We start from the raw sequence: 24,495 nt of genomic DNA, 5'->3' as shown, positions 1-24,495 counted from the left end.
TAAATATGTAAGACTCTGAAAACTTTCCCTGTTAACCGATGCCTTTTCAAGGAAAAGAGATCCACTTTTCTCAGTCTGTCCTCATAATGCCTTTTACGAAGGGAGAGGAGGTATTAATTTTGTTACTCGATGTTCTACGGATCCTAGTTTACCAGTGTCTATACGTAGGAGGGAGGGGGACCAGAACTGCACTGCAAACCTAAAGATTTTGCCGTTACAGCTTTTATAAAGCTGGATAATTATAATTTTATCTATGCGTTTAAATTCAAAATTTGTACTGATAAATCTAAACATCCTATTTGATTTCTTGATAGATTCACTGCATTGTTCTGAGAATCTGAGATCTTTTGATACTGTTACTTATAAATCTTTTACACATTTGGTTCCTCCTTATTTTTGGCCAAGCATTTGATATTCTTTTTTCTCGATTTCCCGTTCTTAAAACATGACACTTCTTTTGATTAATGGTATTTCCCATTCTGTCCAACATTCATTATTCTTTTATTAGATTTTGCTTTTTTTTTTTTTTCTGTCTTCTTCAGACAGAATATCACCAGGTACATTATTTTAGTATCATCAGTACATTAAGTATATGGTTGCTGAGGTCCACTTCCATGTCATTAATGTATACTGTCAAGAGAATAGGCCGGAGCATTGAACTCTTTGGCACTCTGCTAAACACTGGGACCCAGGAGGTGATTCATTATTTATCACTACTCACTGTCTTCTGTTATGCAACAAATTCTCTAACCATTTGCATATATTACCAGTAATACTCGTACCTGGGTCCCTAGTTTAAGCGTGAATTTATTATGAGGCACAGTATCAAAGCTTTCTGAAAGTCCAGGTAAATAATGTCTAGGGATTTCCTGTCGTCATAAATGTGGAATGCTTATTATAGAAGTCTAATAAATGTGTTAGACATGCCCTTCTTCTAAAACCGTACTGGAAATCTCTAATCAGGTTGTATTTCTTCAGATGGTCAACGATTTTGTGATTTTGTCCCCTATGATAGTGAGTGGTAGGTGGGGGTGCCCGTCATCCAATCATTTGGTGTGGCTGCAGTCTAGGGTAGCTTTACATTGAGTGGCAAGCCAAATGATTTCCTGTAAATCAGGAAATCATTTACAATGCTGGGTAGTGACTTATAACCAATCAACGTGACAGTGAGTGGGTTGGGGGAGGGTTAGTGCCCCTCCCCGGAAAACAGCAAGCTAAAATTAAGAACAAGAAGTCTCGGACCAGGACTGGGACACAGTGACGAATAAGGACCGAACAAAGGACTTGATACGCATTGCGACATAGAATGTAAGGGGCGCGAATGATGTGAAATAGAGAAATATATATTATCCACGTGCTTGAGGATGGAAAAGTAGTTGTATGTGGAATTACTGAGAGGAATTACTGAGACAAAATAGAGAGGTGAGACTGTGAAAGAATGGGAGTATGAATGGGATATATGTGCGGAAGCAGGTGAGAATGAGGGGATAAAAGGATGGAGTTTATACTGCTGTGTTCAAGAGATTGATGGAGAATATAAGAGAGTATGGATTCGTCGGCTTAAGGATTGTGTGAATAAGACTATAAGTTGGACTTCAAATGTGGGAGATTGTGTGTGTGTATATGCACCAATCCAAGATCGTGCAAGTAGAGTGAAAGACAAATGTGTAAGCGTGCATGGAAAAGTTTGAAGGGAATGAGAGAGTGTTTTTCATTGCAGACATGAATGGAAAAGCAGGGAATGTGAAGGGGGATGGAGTGGTTGGAGAGAGGTGTGTGCCTGCAGAAGTGCATGAGAATGGCAGTGCTCTAGTGGACTTTTATGCAGGGAAGGGGTTGGTGATAGCCAATACCCTCTTTAGACACAAAATATTCCACAAGTATACATGGCGAGTGATGAAATGGGAGGTTGGTGAACTGAATGAATGGAAGGCAATGATTGATTATGCGTGTGTGCGGATGATGAAATGAGGTGTGTAACAGATGCAAGAGCATACAGGAGTTCTGGGAGTGGACATTCTGACCACCACATGGTGGTGGTCGAAGCCAAGGTTCAAATGCAATGGAGGAGTAGGAGAAGGGAAGGACAAGTGGAAGAAGTTTATACAAGGAGGATAGAAAGATTGCAAGGGGACGGGGAAAAGGCAGAATATAAGAGAGAAGTGGAGGAACGATTAGGTGAATATGATATGAAGCAGATGGAGGACATGGAAGGTGTGTGCAAGATATTCACAGAAGAAAGCTGTACAGCATGTGAGGTGGTATGTGGAGTGAAGAGAAGACGAAAGGGAGTGCAAGGAACAGCATGGTGGAATGAAGAGGTGAGGCAACCTGTGGTGCAAAAAAAGAATTGGAGCGTGGAGGAAGTTGAGAGACGAAGGAGAGAGTTATATAAAGAGAGGAGGAAATAAGTGAAAAGATTAGTAAGAGAGAGTAAGAAGAGAGTGGATTAGGAATTTGGAAGAAGTTTGAGTGTAAAGTTGAGGGAACTTAAGAAAATGTTCTGGAAAGAGGTAAAGAGGGTTAGACAGGGTGATAAATAAGTCGGGGAATGAAAGATAAAAATTGAAGATTCCTGGTAGAGAAGGGAGAAAAAGTGATCAGATTGAGAGAACACTGTAAGGAATTGTTGAACATACAGAATGAGAGTAATGTGAGTATATGTGGCTGGGGAATGGTTTGGAGGAGGAGGGAGGTGAGAGGAGATGAAGAAATCAGTATGATGAAAGTAGTGGAAGTAATGAAGAACGTCAAGATGGGGAAAGACCGAGGAATTGGTGTAGTGTGTGGTGAAATTATTCCCCTGTACAGAGGAAAGGAGGCAAAATAACTGTCTGGTAATCATACCGGCATTTGTCTTCTTAGTGTAATAGGAAAAGTATATGATGGGATACTTTTTGACAGAGTTACGGGAATAACAGAGGAATTGGTTAGAGAAGGACAGGGAGGTTTTAGGAAGGGAAGAGGTTGTTTAGATTAGATATTCACTCTTAGGTCTTTAGTGGCAATGTTTCTAGGGAAGAAAAAGAAGTTGTATGCAGCCTTCATGGACTTGGAGAGGGCATATGACAGGATGGATAAACCAGGATTGTGGAAAGTATTAAGAATATATGGAGTAAATGGGAAGTTGTTGAATGCCATGAAGAGTATGTATGAAGGGGCTAAGGCTGCAGTGCATGTTAATAGTGAACTGGGTGAATTTTTCTATTTGAATGTAAGATTGAATCAGGGATGTGTCATGTCCACATGGTTGTTCAATCTGTATCTGGATAGGGTTATAAAAGAGGTACAAGATAGGGCACCGGATATTGGTAACTGAAGATGATGAGGAACCGCAAGGCTTGGTGAATGAGTCTGGAGAGTTTGTATGAAACAGGTTCTGAAGGTGAATATAAGGAAGAATAAACTTATGATCTTCAAGAGAAATGAAGTCACTGAACGCACAGTAAGGCTGGATGAGGAGGAAATGGAAAATGTGAGTGCATTTAAGTACTTGGGTAGTGTGATGAATAGTGACGGAAGTTTAGCGAGTGAAGTGCTTGAAAGGGTACAACAGGGAAGAATGGTTGCTGGTCTTTGAAAGCAGTGATAAGAAACAGGGAAGTGAGTATGGAAATGAAGCTTGGACCTTGTTGGAAGGACACAAATCAAGAGTGAGATCAGTGAAAATGAGTCATTTGAGAGGAGCGTGGAGAGTTACGTGGAGAGACAGACTGGCAAACGAGGAGGTGAAAGATCATTATGGTGTGGATGTGGATGTGATAAAACGCGATAGGAGAAATACACTGAGGTGGTTTGGCCGTGTGGAGAGGATGGAGGACGAAACACTAGCGAGGAGAGTGCATGCGAGCGAGGTTTAGGAGGGGAGAGAAGAAGGAAGAAGCCGAGGACGAGATGGAGGAATGGAATGGAAAGATATATGAGATAGAGGAGTGAGAGCTAGGAGCAGAGCAGTGAAATGGCGTTGGACAGGGCGACATGTAGGCAATTTGTTTGTTGCCACCTCTAACGGGATTGAGGGTTCTGGCAATAGACAGATAGATAGTTTCTCGTATCTCACATGCACAGAAGTTACACTAAAATTCATCTGTATTTCGCGGGTGATTTACGATTGACTTATTTGAAAAGCTGGGTGACATTCGCCATCTTCAAGTCCTTAGGCATTTCACATTTGCTTAATGTCGGGCCTTTACCAGACAGGGTACCTGAGATAACGCCGCACACCTATGCAAACCTCGGAGATCCAGGTGGTTGAAGTAATCAGTATTACTCTATGCAATTGTTTGAATTGTCTGGATTTTTTTTTTTTCTTGTCGGAAATAATTTCCTTTTATTTTTTTTTTTTTTTTAAGTTGTTGCTGTGCTGATTTAACGTCATGTAGTCATATAAATGTTAACAAAATAATATTTTTCACACATTTTGTAATAACTATAAATTAGGGAAAAGGTTGTTTCAGTTTTCTTTACAGTACTATTGCAAATAGAAAAGGAAACATACAAACATAAAAATTACATTTTAAAATATTACTTAATTTATCCATTAATGTTTAATGAGTGTGGATAACCAGTATAATAAGCAAAAAGGAAACTATTTTCATAGACCTAAGGCAAAAACTATGCATCAGTTGCTGCAACAGCTGACATGTTAAATCAACTCGAAATTTCAAGCTGAGCATCTTTATATTTCATAAAAAAGTCACCAAAATGCCTCCTTATAGCCAAAATTGAAAATCGCGTAATAGTCACCTGATGGCTCAACTGATGCAACAGATGACATGTTAAATCAACGATGAATATTCAGGTAAGCAATCTGAATTGCACAAGAAAATCTCTACGAGCTCTCCAAGAGCAGGTAAAAATGGTATACTCTGCCAATTTAATCAATACTGAATATTTGTCCTTGTTCATACCTTCTTCCCAACATCTTTTACTGTATGTTTGTTTATGTATTAGACTCGCTGTTATTCATGCCAGGACAGCGACAATAGTGCAAGTATGATTTTCCTCAACCGAATACCATGATGTCAGTCTGGGAAAGGGCAAGAGAATTTCTTTTTGCATATTCCACATATTTCCTGGTTTTTTACAATGATTATTATTTTTTGCTCATGCTTTAAAAATTTATCCCTGCTCATCATCTCATCCACGGTCCTAAATTTATGCATGTTACGTTGCAGTTTGAGCTATAAAGAACTGACGTAACCTGACTTACCAATAGGGCAACATGGCATGCGTTAAGATGACAGCAGGTCATACTGGTATGTGTGGAAGGTAGGTGTATTGCGATTTTCTGAATTTTTTGATGAAGTGGATTACATCCAAGGACTCTTCAGTATCCCCTACTCATCGTATGGTAAGTGGACACCCTGCTAGCAATTATTTCTGTCGTAAATGAGTAGGAACCAGCATGTATTCAAGCTTTCGTAGGTCTAACTGGTGTTTTTAAATCCATTGAAGGGCCTTAACTCCGTAACTGAATGTCATATATTATCACTGGTCAATAGCCAATATGGTTCTGACTTATTCTCACTGGTTTCTAACTAATTTATTACATTATTCCAAATTTCTAAACTGACCCTAAACTTTGGCTATCACGTAACCTTGACGTGCTGCATCATAAGTGAAGGAAAATTCCATGAAACATGCAAATTCGTCAAATAAGTGTCAATAAGTCTAAATATTGTTACAAAAATGATATACTTAATCTGTAATTTGCATCATACACTAAGCACAAACCGATATATTTACAAAACATTATTGTATGACCTTTGCACATTAGGAGTGCCTCTGCATTTTGCGAGTATAGGAGCAATCAGACTTTCCTGATCTACCAGATGACCCGCCGACATGTCGTAAAAATACCCCCGCTAATACCAATACACCAGTCCTGTATGAGACAGCCCTAGCATGTATTCAATATGGACGGTGGGTGTTAGCGCCGAAGTGGTGACATGTGGAGGTGTAGGAGGACTACTGGGCCTTGGGATAGGCTACTGCCCCCAAGAGTCGGACACATAAAAAAAAAAAAAAAAAAAAAAATCACTCTCTTGCTGTAAAGTCCAACAGTAGTCGCTCATCAAGTTTGGATTGAATCGGCCTTGATATCGGCTCTCCATTACGACAATTTCACGGTGAAACCTTTCGCCACGGTCATCACTGACATTGCCAAGAATAAACAGAAAGAAGTCCAAATGAGAATGGAAGAAATTGCTTTTCAGCGACATTTGAGCACCAAGTGCATAGTAACTCTTCAATACCTTGTCCACAAGCTCCTCATAATTCGATGCTCGAAAGCTTCCTAGGTAATTCTTGGTAAGAACCATGATGCTCTCCCAAGCACTCCTCTCCAGCTCAGATAAGCTCTTTACAAAATCCTGATTGTTGAGTATAAGATGAATTTGGGGGACTATTGAAAAAACATGCCTTTACTTTGGAGTCAGATACAGTGCCGTGGAACTTCTTTAGCAAGCAGAGGATGCCAGCACCATCTTCATCCATGGCTTTCACAGTGTTCTTCATCAAAGTTTCAAATGAAATGGAGGCAAGAATTCCTTCTCAGGGTCAACAAGATGTTTGTTAAGACAGTTGAACCTTCCAGTCATATCTTTCAGTTACACTGGGCATTCCTTTGTGAATAATGCTTAGTGGCTGCTCTGCTGTCCTGTGAGCAGAGAAAACACATGTGCTTTGTATGACCTTGCTAAACTCCTAGAAGCAAGCAGATAATTTTCAGGTCCCCACAGATGCTCCACTGATGTGCTTTGTAGCCAGTAGGAGTCAACAAAGTATTCATAGCTTCATAACTTCTATTCATTCCATGGGCATGCACAATTGGAACAGAAGGACCTCCGCCAAGCCAGCATCACCCCGTGCACCAGACAGGCCGTGACAATATTCTGAGTCAATTTGACGCTCTAGGAAGCTCAAATATGTCCACGAAAAATGAAAACGTCATATGACGTGAACAGTCGTCTGTCAACTGCACATCTTATGACGTGAACTGGCGCCTAGGTTTTAAGCCAAGTTCAAGTAAATACACAGAGTGTAACCAACCATTTTTTCATTTGATCAATGCCTGAGATAAATTATTCCTGTGATTCCAAGCCTGTTACTGTTTTTTGCTGTGATGCCAAGCCCATTACCATTTATTCCAATATTGCCATCTCTGTTATCATTAATTTCAGGGTTGCCAAGCCCTTCTCTCTCTCTCTCTCTCTCTCTCTCTCTCTCTCTCTCTCTCTCTCTCTCTGTTGCTGGTGTGGATTTTATCCAGCTTGGAGGAAACCATCCACTAATGGGTGAATGGAAGTTAGTTATATCTAACATCTATAATATGATTTTTTTGAAAACTAACTACAATCATCAGGGTGTAGAGATAATAAAGGAAATATGGTATGTGTCCTCTTTGGTAAAGACACAGCGAACCGAAATTGTAAGTTAACTCAAAATGTTTGTGAGTTTTCATATAAAAAATATCAGAAGTCCATTTTCCATTACTATAAACATACATACAAACATATGCTTGTGTGTATATATATATATATATATATATATATATATATATATATATATATATATATATATATATAGATAGATAGATAGATAGATATATATATATATATATATATATATATATATATATATATATATAGATAGATAGATAGATATATGCTTGAAAAATTCGAAATTTAATCCAACTATAAATGAAAGTCCAGTATAGAGAATTGTTTCTTTCTTTCTGCCATATATTTTACCAACATCCATGGTCTTCATGCCACTCTAAATTCTCTCTACATCCTACTTGAATCTACAGCCCCTCAAGCGCTGTTCCTCACAATAACCCAATCTTTCCTGCTACTGACTTCTCCTCATATAGTTTTTCTGGTCACCATCTGGTTAACTTTCGTATCTAGGGTGGCACTTTGATTTAAATTTTAAAAGAATAAGTGTTTGACAACGTCATTAAACTCACCTCTACTAATTTTGATGGCTCTTCGTACAAACTAGATTACCTTAATATAACCAAATATATCTGTACAGTTTATTGTTCCTCCAGTGCGTCATCAGAACTTAACGTATTTGACTATATATCCCCACAGTTAACCAACCTAAACCTCACTCATACTTCTGAAACTGCCGTTTTCGATGATTTTAAAGTCCATATTGTACAATGGTTATTGCATTCTGCCAGGTCGGATGATACTGGTCTGGAATGCGAGCTCTCTGCATAATCAAATCTCACGCAACTAGCAAAACAACCTACCAGAATACCAGATAATCCTGACCACAATGCCCACATCATGGACCTGCTCCTACCTAATAACCTGGATCAATAGAGAGTAGAGGTGCTGTCACCACTTAGATCCTCGGATCACAATCTTACCAAAGCCACCATGGTCAGTTGCCTCAAACCTTCCCTTTCTGAACCAATCAGGGTGATCAGATAGCACTTTAACAGGGGAAACGCTGACAGATTTAGTAATTATCTTCCTGATATTTCATGGCAATCATTCTTCTCCACTATCATCACTTCTATACCCTGTCCCACATTAATGGCAATACAAGTTGTTAAGGAATTGTTCACACCCAGTCAACTATTTACCAAAAATTCAGACTCCTTAGAATGGTTCGACAGCCATTGTGCTAAAGCAACGACCCACAAGTCTTTAGTGTATAACTTGTTTGAAAAGCTGAGAACTACCGAATCATCCAGTTACTTTGAAATTGCTACAAACCTTGCAAATGTAATAATAATCCCGCTAAATCAAAACTTTCTTCACAAGCAATAATCCTAATTATTAAATAATCCAAATGACGATAGAATATTCTCGTCAACTCTCATTTCTTTCAGTGGTAACTTTAACAAGTCATTACTCATTCCCACAGATTTCCAGTCAGAAACACTGTAAATGAACCACTTGGAAAAGGAAACATTTTTGTCAATACGTTTGCCAGAAATTCTACCTTAGAGGAAGTCATTTAGATAGTTCCTTTACATGAACTTGATTCTCCAGATAGTACTCCACTAAAGATACATAAAATGTATCCTTGGCAATTTACCAGCCAACAAAGCTCCGGGTTCTGATTGAATTTCTTCAGTCGTTCTTAAAGAAAAGGTTCCCCAGATTTTGTGCCTGTTCTTGTTACATAATTCAGACTATGTATTCGTACTTTTTCGTTCAAACAATCTTGGAATGAAACCAGCATCCACCGAATTCCAAAGAAAGAAAGTGTCTCTGATAACTCTGTTTACAGACCAATAGCTGTCACATCTTCTCTTGGGGAAGTAATTGAGACTCATTAATAAGCATATGGAAGTCAACAGCTTAATTAGTGACCGACATTATAGTTTTCACTACGAATGATCCACTGCTGAAATACTCCATTTCTTGGTTCATGCCTTTCATCAGTCAATTGACCGTCATGAAGAAACCCATGCATTAGCTCTTGATATTTCTAAAGCATTTGACTGAATGTGGCATCATTCCCTGTTATCCAAGCTCCAGTGGTACGGCCTGTCATTTTTTGTCCCTTGAATTCCTCATATTTCAGCAACAGAAAGTTATGAGTAAAGGTAGATGGTGTATATTCCAATTTCCACTCAGTTAATGCTGGCTCGCCTCAAGGATAAGTCCTGGCTCCAACCGTGTTCTTCATTCGTATTAATGATGTTTTGTCTATCACCCATAATCCTATTCATTCATAATGCATATGACTCAGCACGTACCAGTTTATTTACGTTTAAACACCCATTCACAAAATTTTGCTTAACTCCCACATCAGCAGAGCAATGTCTTTAAATCGAAACTTATCCAAGTTCACTGAATGGGGACAAAATAACATTGTCTCATTTAATGTTAGATAAAATATATACAGACTATCCAATATAATAAGAGAAAGGTATTACATGATTCCTTATACTACTTTCAATTATACCATTATTCCTGTCTCTGAGTGTATCGAAATTCTCTGATTTCTGTTTAATACTACCCTCAGTTGGATCTCTAATGTTAGATCACTTGCGAAAACTCCCTCAGTGAAGCTTGGATTATCGTACAAAACTCGTAACTTCTTCACTGACGACCATTAAGCTGTAATTTCAAACGCTAGGTGCTCTCTCAGCTCGAAAACTGTTCTTCCTTCTGGAGTGGATGTGGCGTGGTTGTACCAAACCAGCTGGACAAAAGTCATAACAGTAATTAATAACCCAGCAGTTATCAATGAACTACCCCTCCCCCCCCCCACACACACACTACAAGAAAGTCGGAATGTTACCTCCATTGCTTTATTTTATATATATTTTTTGTGACAAATGCACAGAAGTTGTGTCTGTTGTGCCACTTTTCCACCCCTATCCTCGTACTACACTGGCATCTGGTAGCACTCATGACTTGATTCTCACACTGCCAAATTGCAGAACTTCTATCATAATTCATTTATTTGTAGAACTCCTTCTCTTTTCAAACTTGCTTCCTCAAATTAGATTCCTCCCAAACTTCAACCTACAGCAGTTCAAGTCCAATTGCTGCAGATTTTTTTTTTTTTAATTAACAGAGGATACCTCCAATTTGGTAGATGGATTTTTTCCCATCCCCTGTTCCTCTTAAGAAATAACCTTTCTCTTAAAGTTAATTAAATAGAGGTTCCACTACATGAAGCTCATTCCCTCTCTCCTGTCGAATTTCTTGGATATGGGCCTGGTTAATGACACGGTAATTATGAAATCATTAAATCCTTAGCTATACTTCACTTGCCTGAAGAATTTAGGCTAAAGCTTGAGTGGTTCCGCGCCCATGTTTACATTAGTATTATTGTGTTGTTTTATGGCTAAGCTTTTATTCATAGTGAAATCTGTGAAATTCAGTTGAAATTTATACTAACGGATTCAGACGATTCAAACGTGGTTTGAGCTAAATAAATCGTTAAAGCCTGAAGCAGTTTCAACAGTTTCTGTTGTTAATTATTCATTTGCTTCATAATTTCGGGTTTGTACAGTTCTATTTCATTATTCTGTTCGTACTGCTGAATCAATTTCTTCACTTCTCTGCTTGTTCTGTGGCACTTAATGTCTTCCTAATTATTACTAAATGTTTTCTTCCACGTTGGGGATTTCATTTTCTTCTGGTTTAGATAATACCGATGTTAAACCTGGGAGGCTTATTGCTTGATAACCATCTTTTCTCTCTCATGGGTACGAACATCCTTTGATGCATCATATATTGTTGCCTAAGACTGTTCAGTATCTCCTCTACGGAATTAGTGATGCCTAAATGGATCTTGTTTATGGCATTATTCAAGCTAATATAATGTGCTAGTTGCAAACTGATATCTCAATATTGTTTAGGTTTTGTGTGTGTGTGTGGGGGGGAGATGTGCTTCTAATAACATTATGACCAGATGTGTTTAATTGTTCCCCGACAGAAGGAGCTTTCATTACAGTAAATGCTGTTGAGATAACACCAGATCTAACATATTTTCGTCCCGAGAAGGCTCAAGCACTATACGGTTAAATAAATTATTTTCTTTTAAATTGTTGTTTGTGAAATTCATTTTCTACTCCGACATGGTAATTCCAGTTAATGGAAAGGGGGTTGATTGTCCTCGACAATTAGTCTCTGCTTTTTATTGCTTTAATAAGACTGTTATACTGCTCAGTGTCGTCAGGTAAAAGCTTGTTTGGGCAACGATAAACATTTATAAATCAGGGTAGTTTCGTTAGGCCTGATATTTACACTAAGCTGTTGCATTTTCGTAATATTTAGCGTTTTATATTAGGTTGAAGTGAGGATATCTCTTACATAAATACATAGACCTTCGGTTCTACGAGATAGTCTGTCAAGATTAAAGAAGAAAAATTACTCCTAATAACTCTTACTCACTTTTTATATCAATGTTAAGAGAATATAAGATGGATTTAGCAATCAAAATTATAGCCATGCATTCAGTTGTCATAATGTGTTTAAGTTCACTGAATGTGTATGTCGTAAGCTCGTGGCATTACAAAATTACAATTCAAGGGTGCATTATCTGGTGCAAGAAAGCCTTGGTTTAATCACGCTTGTTCTAATGCTGTCCGCAACAAGGAGAAGGCCTACAAAAGGTACCGGAGCCAACCCACCCCTGAATCACATCATCTTTACGTTTCTGCCCGGAATCGTACTAAGTCTGTTCTTCGCTCTACTAAAAATAATTTCATCCATACTAAATGCTCTCAACTCTCCAACTCGAATTCTTCCCGCTCCTTCTGGCACCTTGCCAAAATTCTTTCTAACAACTTTACATCATCATCCTTCCCTCCTCTTTTCTACTCTGATGGTTCTGTAGCTATTTCTTCTACTGATAAAGCAGATCTCTTCGCACAGACTTTCTCCTCCAATTCCACCTTAGACGATTCCGGTGCTGTTCCTCCATCACTTCCCCCCTCTGATTTCCTCATGGCTGACATTAAAATTTCTTCAGTTGATGTATTTTCTGCCATTACTGGCCTCAGTACTAACAAGGCATATGGGCCTGATGGGGTCCCTCCTGTTGTTCTCAAAAACTGTGCTTCTGTGCTTACACCCTGCCTAGGCAAACTATTTCGCCTTTGTCTGTCAACTTGTACCTTCCCTTCTTGCTGGAAGTTTGCTCTCATTCAGCCAGTCCCAAAGAAGGGTGACCACTCCCAACCCTCCAACTATCGTCCAATTGCTTTAACGTCCTGTATTTCAAAAGTTTTCGAGTCAATTCATAATAGAAAAATTTTAAGGCATCTTTCCTATCACAACCTTCTTTCTGATCGTCAGTATGGGTTCCGTCAGGGACGCTCCACTGGCGATCTTCTCACCTACCTTTCAGACTCCTGGTCATCCTACTTTCGGGACTTTGGCGAAAGCTTTGCCATTGCACTTGACATCTCAAAGGCTTTCGATCGAGTCTGGCATAAATCTTTAATTTCCAAACTGCCCTCCTACGGTTTCTATCCTTCTATCTGTGCCTTCATCGCTAGCTTCCTTTCTGGTCGTTCTATAGCTGCTGTCGTAGACGGCCATCGTTCTTCTCCTAGATCTATCAACAGTGGTGTTCCTCAGGGCTCTGTCCTATCACCAACTCTCTTCCTTTTATTCATCAATGATCTTCTAAGCTGTACATCTAACCCTATCCACTCATACGCTGATGACTCCACCCTTCACCTTTCCATTCGGTTCCCGCAACGCCCATCTCAACAGTTACTTCAAGAAACAAGGGATGAGGCTATGGCACACCTAATGTCTGACTTGGCTCATATCTCTGACTGGGGTAAAAATAATATGGTTGTCTTTAATGCATCTAAGACTCAGTTCTTACACCTATCAACCCGACAAAATCTTCCACAAGCATACCCACTAATGTTTAATAATATTCCGATTAATCCTGCATCATCCTTGAACGTGCTTGGGGTTTCATTTACTCGGGACTTATCTTGGAAAGATCATATTACATCTCTTGTAAAATCTGCTTCCAAGAGATTGGGTGTGCTAAGCCGACTCCGCTCTTTCTTTACCCCTGCACAATTGTTGACTCTATACAGGGGTTTTATCCGCCCCTGTGTGGAGTACAACTCTCATGTGTGGGGATGCTCCCCACATACAGCTCTTCTCAATAGGGTGGAGTCAAAGGCTTTTCGTCTCATTAACTCTCCTCCTCTTACTGACTCCCTTCAACCTCTGTCTCTTCGCCGCACTGTTGCATCTTTATCTCTTTTCTATCGCTACTTTAATGGTCACTGCTCCTCTGAACTGTCTGCTTGCATTCCTCCACCTCTATGACGCATGCCAGTAGCACCCGTCTGGCAGCAAACTCTCATCCCTTTTCTGTCCAACTCTCTAATGCAAGAGTTAACCGTTACTCCCAGTCTTTCATTTATGCAACAGGTCAGCTCTGGAACTGTCTCCCTCTGTCTGTATTTCCTTCTGCCTATGATCTCCAGTCTTTCAAACGTAGTGTGTCCAGGCATCTCAAAATGATCGGATCTTGAATTTGGCTCTCTATTGTATTTTGTTTTTCTTTTGGAGGGAACTGTTACTGCGGGCTCATGGCCTTTGGTTCCTTCTTCCTCGCATAAAAAAAAAAAAAAAAAAGAGTATGTGGTATGTGCAGCGATTTCTCCCCTTTCACAGACTAACATGGCTCGATAATTCCCTACTTCTTGTGATATTTGGTCAGGATAGTCTTCACAGTACTGTCCCAGAACAAAACCTCCTTAACATGACCCATCAAACTTGAAATTCTAGTTGCTTTAACCCTCCTCAGGTACACCTGCATCTGACAGACCCGGGCAATTTATTCGATGGTATAGTTCAGTAACTTATAGATGCTTGGGATCCCTGTCCTTCTCAATAGCTTCCTAACTTCTTGTGCCCATGCAGGGTGTAGGGGGTTTACTTTCGTGCCTCTCTATGTTTTTGCAGTATATCACCCAGAATTACATGTCGGGTCTGTGAGACCCAGATGTACTTGAGGAGGGGGGGAAAATTTTTCACTATGAGTTTGCAAGTTGATTTTATGTTGTGTGGGATCCACTATGCCCATAATGAAGGTCCTCCATCCCTCAAGTTGTGACACAGTTACAAGGCTCATAGTGTTCATTGTTTTCGTGTATGGTGACTGAAAACAAACATTTAGTCTGGCATTTTTTACTTTTTTTTTTAATATGTGAAGTGCAATGAATTAAAACTTATTTACATGGTTATGTAACTAATAAGACCTAATACATAGTAAGATATCCAGGAATTCATTATTTTAATAAAACATGTGTGACACTATAGCATTGTTTTAAAGCTGGGTCCGACAGACCCAGGTGTACCTAAGTTGTATGCGAAACTGTAGGTCTCCCTGATGAGGGTTAATTTGTATATCCTGTACAGTCTCAAAACTGCATGCTAGATTTAGCAGAAAAAAAAAAATTCTCGTCCTTAGTTCTTGGCCAATATGTGCCATATACGAGTATATTAGCCAAAACTTTCATTTCTCGACTATTTAAATGTATTCCATCTCTACAGGAAAGTCGTCTTTTGCCTATAAATGATTCCCAAGATTCTATATCAGTAATATATATTTTTTTTTACACATGACTCACTGTTACTTATGACTATTCCACGTGAAAGTTCAAAATGACTTGCATTATGCCTGGATAGGACATCAGTCACAAAACTTCAGTCGGTGTCAGCTTTACTGAACTGAGGAGAATTTTATATCTTTTATGTATCTTGTGACTCTGCACTTACTGTGCAATCCAAACTGTCATCCAATTTTACATAAATTTCCTGGAGGGAAAGCAAAATTTTGACCATAAGATAGCGATATTGTGATCTCCGCCATAGCGATATTGTGACCTCCGCCAACGAAGTTGGAGGAGGTTATGAATTCTCCTATGTTTGTCTGTCTGTCCAGACAAAATCTACAAAAGTTCTCAAAATATTTCAGTGAAATCTTGTGGAATGGTGGGCCATTGGCCACGAAAGAATTGTTTAAACTTGGGGACGGATCCTGATCCGGATCCTACCGCGCAATATCTCCAAAAGTTCTTAGAGTACTTCAATGAGATTGTGTGGAACGGTGGACCATGGGCCAAGAAAGAAATAATTAAATTTGGGAGCAGGTCTGGATCCAGAGCCGGTATTGGCGGAGGTATGCGCTCTTTGATTGCTTTCCTGTTTTCAAATGTGTGAAGATCTCTAGGAAAGGTTCAGAGTGTTTCTCTGTCACGGACAATTTTCGGAAAGGACGTACTTCATTCCAGCAGACTTTAGCGACTTTAGGAAGGGCATACAGCACTATAACACACCACACCGCATTACACACTAACACAACACCGCACTGTAGGCGTCAGTGGCATGGTCCTGATACCCCCACATGAAGTACTGACTTACTCCCTCTCCTTTTATCGGAGGGTTGTTTCGTTAGCTGGAATAAAACATTAGATTTTTATGAGCTACAATAGGGTGGCAGACGTGAGTATTAACCCACTTTTGGAAAGTGTGTTGAGAGTAAAACATTTTAATTATGACAGCCATTATTAAGCTGTAATGTGAATGAATGGTTGTTGGAACTAGTTTCTAAATTTTCATTATCATCCCATACATTATATCCTTTTTTGGAAGTTTTTATAGTACATGTGTGGACAATAATCTCATTGTATCTCTTACCAACACCAGTGTGAAACCCTTAAAGAATAATCTGAAGTGTGATTGGTTCCGAAAATTGCATCACTGGGTTTCGACTGCCATTATTCACCATCTTATTGTAGTGTACATCGTAAAGAAGTAGATAAGCTCCTTCGTATCCTTAGAATTTACTAAGTCGTGCTTTAGAACCTCAGCATTACTATTTTTTTTTTAATAACAGAACAGAGAAAGGAAAAACAAATGAATTAAAAAAAAAAAAATCCATGCACCAGATTACTGGTGTCCACTGTTCATACAATATCTGTAACAGTTAGACTTGAACTGCAGTAGGTTGAAACTTGGAGGGAAACAGCTCTGGGGAAGCGAGTTCCAGAGAGATGCAGTTCGGGGAATGAAAGAATTCTGATAGGCAGAAGTTCTGCAGTATGACTGAGTGACATTCCAGTCATGAATGCTACCAGCTGCCCGTGTAGCACGAGGGAAGGCATGGAGAGGTGGCACCACGTAGAAATATCTGTAAAATAACGCAAGGGAGGTAACATTCCTTCTTACTTGTAGGGGAGGTAGTTTATTAGTAGTAGCAGGGTTATTGATAATTCTAACAGCTTTGTTCTGAATTTTGCCTGCTTGTTTTAATGCAACCTCTCCACATCCATTCCACAAGGGTGAGCAGTATTCAAGCTGAGAGCGCACATGACTCTTGTAAGTTATAACTAACTGCACGTCAGTGAAGAAGTTACGGACTCTGTACAATAATCCAAGTTTCTTTGAGGCGGTTTTAGCAAGTGATCTTACATGAGAGGTCCATCTGAGGGCATTGTTAAGCGAGACGCCAAGAATTTCAAAACTTTTGGAAATGGGAATATTTGTAGCATTGAAGGTAATATACGATTCTGGCAATACCTGTCTATTAGTAAATTGTATATATTTAGTTTTACTAGCATTAATTGAGACAAGGTTATTTTTTCCCCATTCACTGATCGTGGATAAGTCTTGATTTAAAGAGATGGTTGTACTGAGGTGAGAGTTAGAGATGTCGGACTTTGTAAATGGATGTCTGAGTGTGAGTGAACTATGAAGTGTTGAGTCATCTGCATGTGAATGGATGGGATTGAGAGTGACAGATAAGAGATCATTAATATGAACGAGGAACAGAGTTGGTGCCAGAACTGATCCCTGCAGCATGCCGGCTTTAACTGAGTATACATCATCTACTTTTACTCTTATTTTTCTATTGTTGAGATATGAGGAAATCAAAGGAACAAAAGAGTTTAGTCCATAGCAACAGTGCCACACTCTGTTGAAAGCTTTAGAAATATCCAGGGCTACTGCATGAGTTTCACCATGTAGGTTAACTGATTGATGGATGGTATGAGTCAGGAGATTGAGTATGTCAATGGTGGATCTTTCTTGGCGAAAACCATATTGACTATCATTAATTAAGTTGTTGGATTCAAGATGTTTAACTATGTGCTTATTAACCCTTTAACTGCGAGCATTGTTTTGACCCGACTGGCCCCCCCTGCGGGGGTTCCAGCCAAAATGTAAACAAATTATAAACCTTTATAACTCTGCACAGAATCAAGCTAGAGCGAAATATAAGGTACAATTAGAAAGTACTAACCTTCAGCTTTGCAGTGATGTAGGTTTCATGACTTCGTTGACTTTCACTGGACAGGCAGTGCCCTTAGAAGTGAGCGATCTAAAATCACTATTTTTTGCCCCACACACCATTACCAAATGCCAACCACACTCTGATAATAATACTATAAACATATATGAACACTGCACATATGATAAACACCCATTCTGTGTTCACTGAGGCAGGTAAAAGGCACTGTAATTGCCCACACTTCACTGCCACGTCAGCGCTATTGTCACTCACAAAGCTGGACAGAGACTGATGCGTGTTTGGGCTGGGGTGGGGTGGACCCCAGGGGGTGGGAGGAGGGAAGTGGTGATGGAAGTGGTGGTCGGCTGGAGCGAAAGAACTTAATAGCTACTCTCCCTTGAAACAATTGGCGCACAGAAAAAACGCGTGGTATTCGAAATATTCACAAACATTCCAGCATGACACCCGCGGTTTGGTCCAGGTTTTTCAATGTAATTCTGGAATGACACCTGCGGTTAAGGGGTTAATTACAGTTTCAAAAACCTTACCAAGAGAAGATGTGACAGCTATTGGTCTGTAATCAGAGGGGTCAGAGGAACTTCCTTTCTTTGGAATTGAGTGGATATTGGCTTCTTTCCATGTATTAGGGATTGAAGAAGTATGTGTGCATAGTCTGAATAATTTTTTAAGAACACAGGCAAGTTCTGGGGAACACTTTTTCAAAACAATTGGTGGAATTCCATCTGGGCCTGGAGCTTTGTTGGTAGGTAAATTGTCTATGATGGATTTCATGTACCTTGTCTGTATTTTAAGTGGAACAATGTCAGGAGAGTCAAGTTCTAGTTGCTGGGACATTCTGGCTGGCTTCCTCTAAGGCAGAATTTCTGGCAAATGTACTGGCAAAGATATCTGCTTTCCCACACTGGTCATTTGTAATGTTGCCATCTGGAAATTTTAGTGGGGGAATCGATGATGACTTGTTAAAGTTATTATTGAAATAATTGAGAGTTGACCAGAATATTCTATTGTCATTAGGGTTGTTAAGTAGTTTTGATGCTTGGTTTTGAAGAAAGTTTGATTTAGCAAGATTTAATACAGCTTTTGCATGGTTTCTAGCAATTTTAAATTAGAGTGATTCAGATGTTTTTTATTTCAAGTAATAGTTATATGCTGATGACTTTTGGGCTGTTGCTCTGGCACAGTTGCTATCAAACCATTTTGGAGAGTTCGATCTTTTAGTGAATTGTTGACTTGGTATAAATAAATCCATACCAGCTAGTATTAAATCGCAAATGTGGGACTGGGTAGAATATACATCATTCAAGAAGAAAGACTGCCATGGAATGTCAGCAAGATAATTTCTAAATTCATCCCAGATTGCCCTATCAAAGTGCCATCGGGTCACCCTGACAGGTTCAGAATGGGGAGGTTTGGGGGGGCTAACTAATGAGGCTTTGATGAGATTGTGGTCAGAGGATCCAAGTGGAGACAGTACTTCTCTCCTGTACTGATCTGGATTATTTGTCAGGAACAGATCCAAAAGATGGGCATTATGGTCAGGATTATCTGGTATTCTGGTTGGTTGCTTTACCAGTTGCGTGAGATTAAACGATTCTGCAAACAGCATCGTCAGTCCTGGCAGAGTGCAATAACCATTCAACATTATGTATGTTAAAATCACCCAAGATGGTAATTTCGGTGTTAAGGGCAAGATTAAGATTACTCAACTGTGTGGATATGGAATCAAATACACTGAGTTCACAAGAAGCATTGGGGAAGCGATAAACTACACAAATATATTTGGTAATAATTTGACAGTTTAGTTTAGACAACGAGTAATCAAAACTGCATGAAGTGAAGTTTAAAATGGTGTCAACTGCATATTGGAATTTGATATAACAACAGGTGCCACCCTTATTACGGAAGTTTGCGGGGAGATGGTAACCAGGGAAACAATATGGGGATATTTCAGAAGACGGTGAGATTTGTGGTTCTGTGAGGAATGGGGCCAATGGGGATATGGACTGTAGGAAAAAATGGACTGAATTTAAGTTGGTACTAAGCCCACGGATGTTGGTGAAGAATAAGGCGGCATTTTCACTTCTCTGCTGACTAGCATGGCCGGAAATCACACTAGTCGCTGCTGGCACAGTCGCTTGATGGTGACCGGGAAGACCCTGTGCTGCCAGCCCTACCCTGCCGGTGGTGGCAATCCGAGGGACCACCTCTTTTGAAAGTAAAATTGCAGCGGCCATACCTAAGAGAGTGGAATAGAAGGTGTGATATCTTATGTTCATGTAGTGTGGTGTAGATAGTTGAAGGTAGAGGTATTGAGAGAGTAAGCTGGCCTACTCTCTGTGTAAATGAAAATACTGAACATGTTCAGCAAAGGGGGATGGTCAGGATCAAGTCCTGAGGGCTGGTGAAACGGGAGCTCCAGCTCTCCCTATCACCAGCTTGCCATCCACCTCGGAAGTAGTGCCATGTTCGACTGGTGCTACAGTCTACTCCTATCATTAATGAGCTGTTGCGTGGTAAATGCGCAGGCAAGTACTGTTTTGAAGTATGAGGTTGGCATGGGAACCATGCAGGAAGAGGAAATGTGTTGGAGATAAAGACAGACGTCTGGTGCCACTCACGTCACCCACTATCGTCTCCCTTTCTGTCGCAACACACGTCTGGTACCACTTACGTCAGTCAATACTGTCTCCAGTTCTATCACAATACACTTATGTTGCCACTCACATCAACCACTTTCCTCTCCAATCTTGAGGGTCATAAATCAAGGGTCTGTAAATACGGTACAATTGTTAACGTCCGCGTTTCTAACGATAGTGGAAAAATCAGCAGAAGATCTCTCATATTCATCTTCAGGCTTCCCTTCTCTCAGAACCGGGTCGGATACTCAAGGTCTGGTGCCCCATTCTCGTGGGCATGATAGACTGTACTACTTTTTACATTTCAGATTTAATACGGTATCTGCTTTGCAATTTGTTATCATCTTTCAAAATTATCACTGCGGTAAACTATTTTGGCACTAAAAGATGTATCTCTCTTACAAGATTGTGACAACGTGAGTTAACTTTTACCTGGTCGTGGTGTAGTGGTATGCTGCCTGGGTCTCACCTGAGAGTCCCGGGTTCGATTCCCGGTATATTGGTAATTTCTCTGATGATTTTTCCTGTGTAAAAATACAGGTTCTCTCTTCTCTTCATGTGTCTCTCTCTCTCTCTCTCTCTCTCCGTGTGTGTGTGTGAAATATAAAACGAAGCCGTGAAGGGAGAGGTGCTAAGAAATCTCAACGAGAATACGACTTTTGGCCGAGGAGTTGGATCCCTTCAGAGCCTCACAACTGCTATCATGGTTTGCCTTCATCTTCACTTTATGAGGCTAATTTTTCACACTCTGTTAATGGCATTTTTCGAAAACGGGGTTAATTTTAGTCAAATATATCCTACATTCCTACAAAGATTTAAGTTACTTCATGCTTATGGCCTAAACAATAAGGAAGAGTTGCAGGTGACGGCAGTATGCACAGGTAAACTTCACTTGAAAAAGGTGCGAGAAGAGATAATTGCAACAAATTTAACTGTCTGGTTGACTAGGTGTCAATTAGATACCACTGGTTCCATCACTGCCGCCCACCGCCTCACATTAAAGCTGTGAGGTGCATGTGAGCTGCCGGCCGAGGTGACCGGCAACAAGTCGCGAGCGTGTGATTTTTCTGATTCCCTGACCGGTTTCTCCAGTGATGAATGAAATCATCTGTTATTAAAGAGAATGGAGTACTAGTTACGACTGAGCGCTTTCATAAGGATTGCGTATTTTTTATTTTTTTTACTGCGATTCACAAGTTTTGCATTGGACATCTAACCTGTTCAGTGTTCTACTCTATAATGTTCACTTTCAAACAGGAGAGAGAGATAACGCATTAGAATTAGTCCACCAGCAGACGATTTTATTCAAACATAAGTAGGATCTCTAACGCTGACGGGTTGAAGACTGGATCTAATTCATCTCTCAGCTAAATAAAATTATCTGGCGAAAAGAATTACAAAAATAATCAATTAAGTGGGTTAAGAATCTTGCTGTTTGCTAATGTTAAAGTCAGACGAGCATCGCGTCTAAAGGGCAAACCCCATCACTGTGATAACGTATATTTGGATAAGAGTGCTTCTCGGGGAGAGAATTCATCAGGTAGTCAATCCCAAGGATTTTCACAAATATGGTACTGTATGTACTTAGCTCCGGCAAACCCTAGTATGGTTACTCAGTGTATCTACTCCACGATGTTCGCACACACTCCTTTACACTGGTGAAGACCCACATGATGCTTCGATTTAGAGAAGCTTCACATGATTCAGCGTCCACCTAGTGCTTCTGCACTTGTTACTATTACTGAGTTATGAAGTAAATCTCCTACTCCCTCCAAGCACTGGAACCAGAAATGAGGTCAATCTCATACACATTTCAAACATTTGATCCTGTATGTCAGTCTCTTACTCCCTCCCAACAATGGAGCCTCTTATGAGGTTAGTCCCTTGCTCCCTGACCCGTCATTGGAGCCAGTCATGATATAAATTTAATACTGGTTTTGACCTAGATACAAGCAAGCCACCTTTCAAAGTACTGTCTCCAAAATGAAGATGACTTTTCGTTGAAGATGAATATCTATCTATCTATCTACCTATCTATCTATCTATCTATCTATCTATATCTATATCTATCTATCTTTCTCTTACTCTCTCTCTCTCTCTCTCTCTCTCTCTCTCTCTCTCTCTCTCTCTATATATATATATATATATATATATATATATATCTAGGCTGCTTCCCCCAAGGAAAGGGAGGTAGCCGAGACAGGACGACACACTCCCCATTTACTCATCCATTCAGACACATTCATTCGCATCTTAGCCCCAAAGAGGAGAACGGACAGATCCTCACCGCACCACACCGCACAAGGGTCAACTGCGCAATGCAATCAGTGACATCCGCAGCAGGGCCCGACACCAGAGCTGGTTTACCCCTGCCACATCATAACAGACTCATCCCCTTACCCGCACCTGACCTGAAATAGCTGACATATCCCCTCAGGGCTGCGTCTTCACTTATTCATTCACAATTTCTCTCCATTTATTTCTGTCACGCACAGCCACTCTTCCTTGCTCAACAGACATCCCTCTCGCATCCAGCGCTCTCTTCACACTGTCCATCCATCCTATTCGTGGTCTTCCTCTCAGCCTTACACCTCTCACATCAGATCTAGTTATCTTTTTGACCAATCACTCATTATCCATTCTCTCCATATACCCAAACCATCGCAACACCCTCTGCTCAACTCTACCAGCCATCTCCCGAACAACTCCAGTTCTCCTTCGCACTTCATCATTCCGCACTCGATCCATATGCGTCACTCCACACATACTCCTCAGACACCTCATCTCCATTACATTCAAACTTTTCCTCTCTGCTACACCCATATTCCATGTTTCAGCCCCATATAATGCAGTCGGTACCACAACACCCTCATACAGCCTTCTTTTTACATCCATTCTAAGCGAACGACATCTAAACACTTTTTTCATTCCTCCCAGCACCTTTCCTACTTCATTTATTCTAAACTTCACTTCTGCATCTATTCTTCCATCCACAGCAACATGTGACCCTAGATATTTAAAACACTGTACCTCCTCAAGCAACTCGCCATTCAAAACTATATTCATCCCCCTACCATCTACCAACCTTCGTACACTTCATCACTTTATTCTTATTCTCATTTACTTTCAATTTCCTCCTTTCACACACCCTTCCAAACTCCTCTACCAACTGTCTCAATCTCTCCTCTGAATCAGCCACCAGTGCAGTATCATTTGCAAACATCAGCTGCTTCAGATTCCACTCTCCACCATCAACATTCACCAGACTCAGACCTCCACCTAAAATTCTTGCATTCACCTCCCTTACAACACCATCCATGTAAATATTAAACAACCAAGGCGACATCACACATCCCTGTCGCAGCCCCACTCTCACAGGAAACCAGTCACTCACAACATTTCCCGCTCTTACACACGCTCTATTATTTACATAAAAACTTTTCACCCCTTTTAGTAACCTACCATCAAGTCCATACAATCTAATATATATATATATATATATATATATATATATATATATATATATATATATATATATATATATATATATATATGTATATATATATATAAATATTCCCTGGAATGATTATTGCTTCCATGGCCGGGAGCCATCTGAGTGTGCCTTGCGCATTACGGAGGTTATTCTCTCGGACATGGACGCATACATTCCTTTCTCATATCCTTTGACTAATGCATGAAAGGCTTGGTTTAATCACGCTTGTTCTAATGCTGTCCGAAACAAGGAGGGGGCCTATAAAAGGTACCAGGGCCAACCCATCCCTGAATCACATCTTTTTTAGGTTTCTGCCCGGAATCGTGCTAAGTCTGTTCATCGTTCCGCTAAAAATAATTTCATCCGCACTTAATGCTCTCAATCCTCCAACTAGAATTCTTCCCGCTCCTTCTGGTACCTTGCCAAAAACCTTTCTAACAACTTTACCTCATCATCCTTCCATCCTCTTTTCTACTCGGATGGCTCTGTAGCTATTTCTTCTACTGATAAAGCAGATCTCTTCGCTCAGTCTTTCTCCTCCAATTCCACCTTAGACGATTCCGGTGCTGTTCCTCCATCACTTCCCCC

The sequence above is a fragment of the Coenobita brevimanus genome, chromosome 14 (genome assembly GCF_032717465.1).
Source record: "Coenobita brevimanus isolate Jiangsu-jjx chromosome 14, ASM3271746v2, whole genome shotgun sequence".
Classification (NCBI taxonomy): domain Eukaryota; kingdom Metazoa; phylum Arthropoda; class Malacostraca; order Decapoda; family Coenobitidae; genus Coenobita; species Coenobita brevimanus.
The sequence above is the reverse complement of the archived record's forward strand: the minus strand, read 5'-3'. Positions refer to the sequence as shown.